Here is a 9,012-nt window from a genome sequence, read left to right on the forward strand (position 1 = left end):
TCTTCAACAATGTCAACCTATATGTGAAAAGCTGTGAGTCAACACTGGGACTAAATTGAGGGTTTTACTAGAGCAGGTAAGACATGGGGGAAAAAGTAGTTCCTTTCAGTCTGTAAATCTATCAGAAAATGGTCTCTTGAACTATTGGTTATTTTCTTCATTCTAAGGATTTCACTATCTTAAATGCCTTAAAGCTAAACTAAAAATGACTCATCACATTGACTTTTCAAGGAGATGTCCTATTATAAAATGATGCTGACAGATTCTTTTGTAATTATTTGAAACTTACACTCCTGGAAAACCTTAGCATTAGATGACTATTCACAGTATTTCTTTTTAACATTTATAGCCAATTTTATTTATAATTAATTGTTGGATTTTTTTTTCTTTGCTGTGGGCAGAAATATGATTAGATTGTGAAATGAATTTGCCTTACATCTTTTTCCAAATATATTTCCAAACATATTTGGAAAAAGATGTAAAACAAATATATATATCTGAAAATTAAGATGTAGATATATAATAAAGATTTTCCCTAAAACAGCCTGCTTCCTATTTTTGACTTAATAGGTAAAGGTAAAGGTTCCCCCGCACATGCGTGCTAGTCGTTTCCGACTCTAGGGGCCGGTGCTCATCTCCGTTTCAAAGCCGAAGAGCCAGCGCTTGTCCGAGGACATCTCCATGGTCATGTGGCCGGCATGACTAGATGCCAAAGGCACACGGAACGCTGTTACTTTCCCACCGTAGTGGTCCCTATTTTTCTACTTGCATTTTTACGTGCTTTCAAACTGCTAGGTTGGCAGAAGCTGGGACGAGTAACAGGCGCTCACTCTGCTACGCGGCACTCGGGATTCAACCCGCCAAACTGCTGACCTTCAAAATCACTTCAATGTGGAAATCATATTTTCCAATTCTATCCAGTGCATTGCTAAATAAGATCCATTGCCAGATGTTGAAAGGTAATCTGAGGACTGAGAATTTTTTTAAAAAAATACAGAATCCTTATTAATATAATAACTTTATTAAATGCACTCAAAATAAATAAACATTATAGAAAATTTGAGTTTCTAAAAATTTTATCAGTTTTGTTATTCATAGAGAAATTTTGTACAGATCTAATTATCCAACTTTGCTGTATTATCCTTATGCCAGAGTAATTGCATGTAAAGATCATGTTGTTTTATATTCAGAATCATATGTAGTATGGCTAGCTATGAAAAGCCATTTAAATCACAGATAAGGAAAAGATCAGTAAGTCATGCTACACATATAAAGGCTTCACATCGTGAAGGCTTTGCTGTACTCATTACACACCTCTAAAGCTATTGTCATCTAAATGTTAAAAAAGTATGCTTTTCATTACTCTTTATAGTATCTCTAATATAGTAAGTTCTCAGCCTGAATGCCTCTAACCTTAAGCTGTGGTTACTTGGAATCAGTTATGCAAAGCCGATTCATTTCAAAATGAAGCAGTGAATTACTTTTTTCCTGGGTTGTTTTTTTTTTTTTGCTTTTTTGAGAAATCTTTACAATTTCCTTGCCTATACTCAGTCCTAACTTCTTCTCTTAACTATATTATCGACTGTTCAATAGGCTGTTTCTCTATGCAGTTTTGTCGAATGTAGCATAGGTAAAAACAATTACCCATGGAACATACCTAGGGATTAAATTTAATTCCATATGTTAACATAGTCGGCTATGAGCAGATAATTATATTAAGACACACACATAATGACAGGATCATTATTACAGGAAATGAAAGAGTCAGTTGACAAAATTGCTTGGAAAGGAAAAATATCTGGATATCCAAATGTGTCTATATCAAACACATTTGCTTCATCCTTTAATGCAGACATGTCAAACTCACGACGTCATATGACATCGTGGGATGTATCTGAGCTTTTCCCCCATTGCTGGCAATGGGGTGGGTGCGGTTTCCTGGTGATGCATCCGGCCCATGGGCCGGCAGTTTGACACTCCTGTTTTAATGTCATTGCATACTTTAATTTTAAATCAGATATATCATTTCAACTGCTTTTCTTCCTTTTTTATTTTGCTTTGTGATTTAACTTGTATTTTAAGGCAGATGTGGATAATATAAGCATCCGCTGTTTACAGACTTTTTGAGTTTCTCCAGAGCTCATCCTGATGTGTTGTGAAGCAAATTCCTGCCATGCTTAGGCAGAAAATACATGCAAAGTGAAATATAGCTTAACTAACAAAGGTAAATAAAAATCAATCTCTCACAAAAACAGAAACAAATGCAAGCTCTCTGCCCTGCCTGTGAGTCTGAACTTTGTCCATTTTCTTGCATCTCTTCAACCATTAAAAGGTAAGGGAATCCCTGAAAATTTTTACTCAGCTAGTCATTGCAAACTATAGGGGGCAGTGCTCATCTCTGTTTCAAAGCTATTAAGCCAACACTGTCCAAAGATATTTCTGTGGTTATGTAGCCAGCCTGACGTCACAGAGTGCTGTTACCTTCCCACTGAAGTGGTACCTATTTATCTATTCATATTTGTATGCTTTTGAACTGCTAGGTTGGTAGAAGCTGGGAGAAGGACAAGAGCTCACCCCATTGTATGGAACTCAGGTCTCGAACCCGGGCTGCTGGCTTTCCAGCCAACAAGTATCTTAACCACAGCCCCTTCAACCAGTGGTGGGATTCAGCCAGTTTGCACCACTTCGGTAGAACCGGTAGCTAATTTTTGTTGCCCAGACCCATAATGGACTTCCGGAAGCGGCATCCACACAGAGAACCGATTGTTCACATATTTGAATCCCACCATTGCCTTCAACTATTAGGGCCATATTAAATAGATATCCCTCAATTTGACCTCTCAGTCTATTAAACTATTCATTGGTATAAATATCTTTAAACCTTGATTTATATATATTTGTTGCAACGAAATGCTATCAAAAGACCTTCTACAAGAAACTAAGCTTTCGAGGGCCTACTTTCCAGAAACAGCTTGTAAAGAATAGCAGGGAGAAAACTTCAATGAAACATTCTGGTTAATGTTCAGAGATGCTTCCATGTTTATAAAATGTGCAGACTAAGAGAAATTTGCTGTTTCTCTTAGTGATTCAGAGTTTATTTTAAAAATCACATTTTGTTGTGATTGCTTTTTTGTCAATTTGCTGTTCTATTTTGTTTTATTGCTGCTTTATTTATTCAATGCACCTAAAATAAGAAAACACAACACAGAAGCACCAATCATAAAATCACTAAAAACATTTTTAAAAACCAACAACATTAATTATATTCTATATTCTTTGGTATATTCTGCTTGTGAAACAATTACGGTAAAAAAGCCCAAGGAGATACTTACAATTTAATATATACCTAGTTATAGTTTGGACATATTATTAATTTTCATTGCAGGAATAGAAAATCTTTTCCACTAGGTGCTACCTTTTACTGAGGATAATGTTCTACATGCTGATGTTGATCAGTCAGAACTGTTGCACCTTTTTGCTTTATTTATTTTTCTATGTATCACATTTATATGGCTGTCCATCTCATCAAAAATAACTTTGGGTGGCATACATTAAAACTATAAAACCATTAGCATATTAAAAAATTCTTAAATCAGATTTTTTTTAAAAAAAAATGCAATTAAAGGCTAAGAGAGGGTAGCAAATATCAACATCAATGGAGCCATCTGAGTATCTCACTGGAGCTTGGATCTCCAGGCCTGATGAGGTCAGTTGAGGGATTCAGTAAAATCAACAGGGTGGGGGGTGGCATTCATAAGGTGGGTACCATGGCAGAGAAGACCTGCCTCCTGGGTCCTAGCAGGCCTATAGCATGCCTCTTCTGCAGGATCTGATGGGATAGGAAGCTATAATTGGAGAGAGACAATCACCTGATAATTTGTCCCCATGCCATGATGGACTTAAAAGTTCAAAACCAGGACCTTGAATTGTATCCAGAAGCAAAGTGGCTTCAGCTTAAGGAGCAGAGGTTATTGCATCTTTTACCACCTGAAGCTTCTAGATAGATTTCAAGGGTAGCCTCCCCTGTGGAGCTCATTACAATAATCAAACTGGAAGGTGACTAGAAATTCTTAGAGAGTTGTTGGAAAGAGTCTGGCTGAACCACTGGGAGGAGTTAATGGGGAATTAGTCAATACATAAGCACAAGAGAGCAAGATCCAAGAGAGCAAGATCCAAGCCTTCCACTCTTTTTTTTTTATTGAAAAGTTTTAACATACAGTTTATCTTTAACAATCCCCCCCTCCCCCTCCCCTCTCCCTCCCTCCCTACCCCTCCCCCCTCCCCCCCCGACTTCCCAGAGCTAAATACAAGGTATAGAAAAGAAAAACAATCATAAACAAGCATATGCTAACAACCATAAACTCTAAAATCCATCACTCTCTAGCTTATACAGGATAATACAAATCTTAATAATATTAAATATATATAGAAAAGGAAAAAGAAAGGAAAAAAAAGGAAATAAAGAAAGAGAAAGCGAAGGAAGACTTATTCAAATGCTCTCAATACTACAAGCTTCAGTCAAGCTATTGTTAACTATTATTCGGGCAGTTTGTTTTTGATATAATGCCCTAATTGGTTGCAAAAATTTATCCCCAAAATTCATTTTATCTAAAACTTTCATCAAAAATTGCCAATTCAATTGATCAAAGGCTTTTTCAGCATCTAAAAAAATTAGCGCCGCAGGGATCTGGTTGTTCCTTTCCAAAAATTCCAACACATCAACTATATGCCTCACGTTATTTTTCATTTGCCTACCACTAATAAACCCAGTTTGATCCCCATGAATCACCCGTTGCAGAACCCTCATCAATCTATTAGCCAACACCTTAGCAAATATCTTATAGTCTGTATTTAGTAGTGATATCGGTCTATAGTTTTTTACTTGAGTAGCATCTTGGTCTTCCTTCGGAATCAAAGAGATAAAAGCAGTTCTCCAAGATGGAGGCACCTTTCCCCCTCTCTGGATTGTCTGGAACAATTCCTTTAACGGTTTAACCATCTCTAATTGTAAATTTTTGTAGTAGGCCGCAGTCAGACCATCTGTACCTGGCGCTTTGTCAACCTTCAACTCCTTAATTGCTGTAAATATTTCTTCTTCTGTAATCAATTGATTAATCTCCTCTTTTTGTACTTGCGTGAGAACCGGGATGCTAGCATTCTCCAAATACTCATCAATATCTTTTTCATTAATCTTCTCCTTAGCATATAATTTAGAATAAAAATCCACAAAGGCTTCCTTAATAAAGTCCTGTTGAAACACTACCTTCCCCTTATATTCAATTTTGTCTATGTTAGAAGCCCTCTGCTTTTTCCTTAGTCTATAAGCTAGCCATCTACCTGGCTTATTAGCATTGCAAAAAGTATTATGCCTGGCAAACCTCAAGTTGGTTGCCACTTGATCAGCCATTAATTTATCAAATTGCCCTCTTAATAGCTTGATAGCCTCCTTAGTCTTCACATCCACTGGATTCAAAGTCAAGGCCTTCTCTTTTTCCTTAATTTCATTCTCCAATTCTTTCCTTCTAGCTTCCAAAGTACGTCTGCATTTATTATTCATATATATCAGCACCCCTCTCATATATGCCTTGCTAGCATCCCAAACCATGTCCATAGACGTATCCTTATTCATATTAATTTCAAAAAAATCCTTCATCCGTTGTTTACATTCTTCCACATTTTTCTGGTTTCTAAACAAGTTCTCATTTACGCGCCACGAGCGCCTATCTCTATTGTCCTTATTGATCTCTAACCATACTGGACTATGGTCAGAAATAGCTCTTGCACAGATCTTTACCTTCTTAATCCTAGAAAAAAAGTCATTAGTCAGCAAAATGAAGTCAATCCTAGAAAAAGATTGATGTCTATCAGAAAAAAAGGTATAATCCTTTTCATGCGGGTGTGTGTCACGCCAAATGTCTCGCAGTTCCAAATCATCCTTCATTTCAAAAAAAGACTTAGGCAGTCTGGCATGGCACGGAATACGCTTAAAAAAACCAGCTTTATCCATCTGTACGTCCAAAACGCCATTCCAATCCCCCATAAAAATAAACGATTTGTAATCCAACTGGGTAAGCTTTGTATGAAGTGAGCTAAAAAAATCAGCCTGTTGTTGTTGTTGATTAGGAGCATACAATCCAACTAAAAGCGTTTTTTTACCTTCTAACAACAAATCTATCATTACGTATCTTCCATGCTTATCTGCTTCAATTAAGTCCGCTGTTATAGCACTTTTAACATAAACAACCACTCCGTTTTTCTTGTTCATTGCAGAGGCAACAAATTGCGTACCCAATCTTGAATTCAATAAAAACTTTTGGTCCATAGCCCTAATATGCGTTTCTTGCAAACATATAACATCAGTCTTAAATTGTTTTAAATATTGAAAGACTTTCTTCCTCTTCTGAGGCGAATTTAGTCCATTAACATTCCAAGTTAAGAATTTAGTCGCCATTCTTGTCCCCCCGAAGCTTCTGGAGCACCCCTCCAATGGCCCTATCTTCTTTGGGCCGCGCTCCTCCCACTGCCTCGCTGTAAGTACGCTTTGAAAGTTCCATAAACTTCTGGTGGTCTTGTTCTTTTATTTGTTTTGCTCTTTTTAAAGCAGCACGCGTCACCCTTAGCTCTCCAGCATCAGCCAACAAAGTTGTAGTTTGATCCCTTCCAGCACCATCCTCCTCTGTCAGACCATCTTCAGCCTCATGAGGTTTTTCTTCACCAGATCCCTTTGCCGCATCCAAAAGTGATAGTGGGGTTGCTTTTAAGACATTATTGTAGAAATCACGCGCCTGTGCCACAGTAGCCAGACGGTATCTTTTACCTTCATACATCGCCACCAGCCCAACTGGAATCTCCCATCTGAACCTTATATCACGTTGCTTAAGTTCCTGCACGAGAAATGCAAAGTCCTTTCTTCTCCTTAAAATCTTTGGAGGAATTTCCTTTAAGACCAAAACTTCTTGGTCAGCAACCACCACTTTAGTATCGTAGGCAGCTTGGATAACTTCATCTCTGATTTCTCTCTTTGTAAAGTAAACCACAACATCTCTAGGTAACTTCCTCTGTCTGGCAATCCATGAGTTAACACGAAAAGCTTTATCCATACATCCCTTTATTTCAGATGCTGGCTGACCCAATACTGCTTCCAGGGCTTCAGAAATCAGCTGCTTTAAATCTTCTTTAATATTTTCTTTTAAGCCTCTGATTCTAACAGCATACTGCATCTGATGAAACTGAACAAGGCTTAACTCTCTGTCCATTTTGTCTCTTAAGTCTTCATTCTCCAATACCTTTATTTCTAGTACAGCATTTTTTTTGAGTCAAATCTTCCACCTTTTCTTCCAAACTTTGCACACATTCAGCCACACTTTCCACTGTAGACAAAATGTCTACCCTCATCGCACTAAATTTCTCTTCCATCCTCTCTTCTATTCTCTCCTCCATTTTTGCCAGTTTATCACCCAATGTTACTAAAATTACCTGGGCATGTTTTTCAAGGGCATCTTCTAAATCCTTCGATGTCAATGCAGCAGGAGGAAGCAAGGCTTGCAACGGTGTCTGTTGCACCGGAGAAGTTCCAGCACTCCGAAGGGTTTTTGAGGGAGGTTTAGCCGCCATCTTTTACTTTCACTTGTGACGCAGTTTCACTTTAAGTTTAAAAAGTCCATTAAGCTTGAGAGTAAAAATAAAGATCCTCTTCTCCTTTTTCTCTTGTACCGCTCTGCCTGCTCCTTTTATTCCAGGGTCTTTCCTTCTGGCAGGGGTGGTCGTAAACGCCTGGCTCTGCTCCAAGAAATCCGGAGCAGAGACGCTGACCAGCTGGGAGCAACCCAGGCTACGGGGGAGTTCGATCCTTCAGCCGCCCAAGTTTTGAACTCAGGCGGCCCCGGAGAACTCGACCCCTACCTGGGGCCTCACCCCCTCCTCTTCTCCCGAGGAGGGGGCTTCAAATTCACCCGAACAGCTGATCGGCGCTGTTTCGGGTGAAATCTACACAGCTGAGCCGCGGGCAGCCCGAAAGGCTGTCTCCGGCGCTCCGCCGCCACCGGAAGTCCCAAGCCTTCCACTCTTGAATGCCATTGAACCTTAACTAGTCTGGCTCAGGTGTTAATTGCTAGTCTGGGAAGATTCCTGTGAAATAGGCATGAGCAATAAAATAACTTATTGAACTCTTCATGTGTTACGCTGGTAGTTTGTGGCTGATAAGAATATAGATTTGTAATCATACAGATAAAGATATTTTTTCCTATTTGTCTTTCTCTCATGCATACACATGTTTTTTACACAGTCACACAATCCAGACTTCTTGCAAGACAAACAGATTCACCTATCTACACTCATATGCTGAAACTCTCATATGAACCTATCCATGCATGTACATTAATCTGTCCAAATACATTATTCCATTAACCCAACTTCCCAGATCCTGAAAATAAAATGTAATCTTTCCCATGCACTACAAACAAGAGTAACTTGCACACACTGAGATATAATAGGAAATGCTAATACAGCCAAGAAAGACACTTACAGGCTAGAGGGAAAGGTATGATATATGCTAGACTTGTTATAGTCGAAGCCACCACAAAGACACTTCTTTATTGAAAATAAAATTATTGTTTGTGGTTTTGAGCAGGATATATATACTACAGAATCCTACTCATCTAACCTTATGAACCTTTTTACTTGCAGAATCATTTCTAGGATGAAATTGCACTTTTTTCTGCCATAGGCTAACCTCAGGCTAGGAGACTGTACTGGCTATTGATGTTAGTTTTCAGGAGATAAAAAATAAACAAACAGATCTAAAGTTGCAAATATCTAACCATATGTCTTATATCTGTTGTAAAAGAAAATTGGAAGTCATTTCTTTGCATTTGTTTTTGCACTTCGGGCTTTGCTTTGCTTTCCATTCTTTACTTTTTCCTTTCTTTTCCTTTAATTATTAGTTTTGTTAACTTTTTATTTCTTTAATTGAAAATCTAATAAAGTTGTGGGGTTTTTTTTAAAAAAAAGCAA

This window comes from Vipera berus (genome assembly GCF_964194415.1).
Source record: "Vipera berus genome assembly, chromosome: 7".
Lineage (NCBI taxonomy): Eukaryota > Metazoa > Chordata > Lepidosauria > Squamata > Viperidae > Vipera > Vipera berus.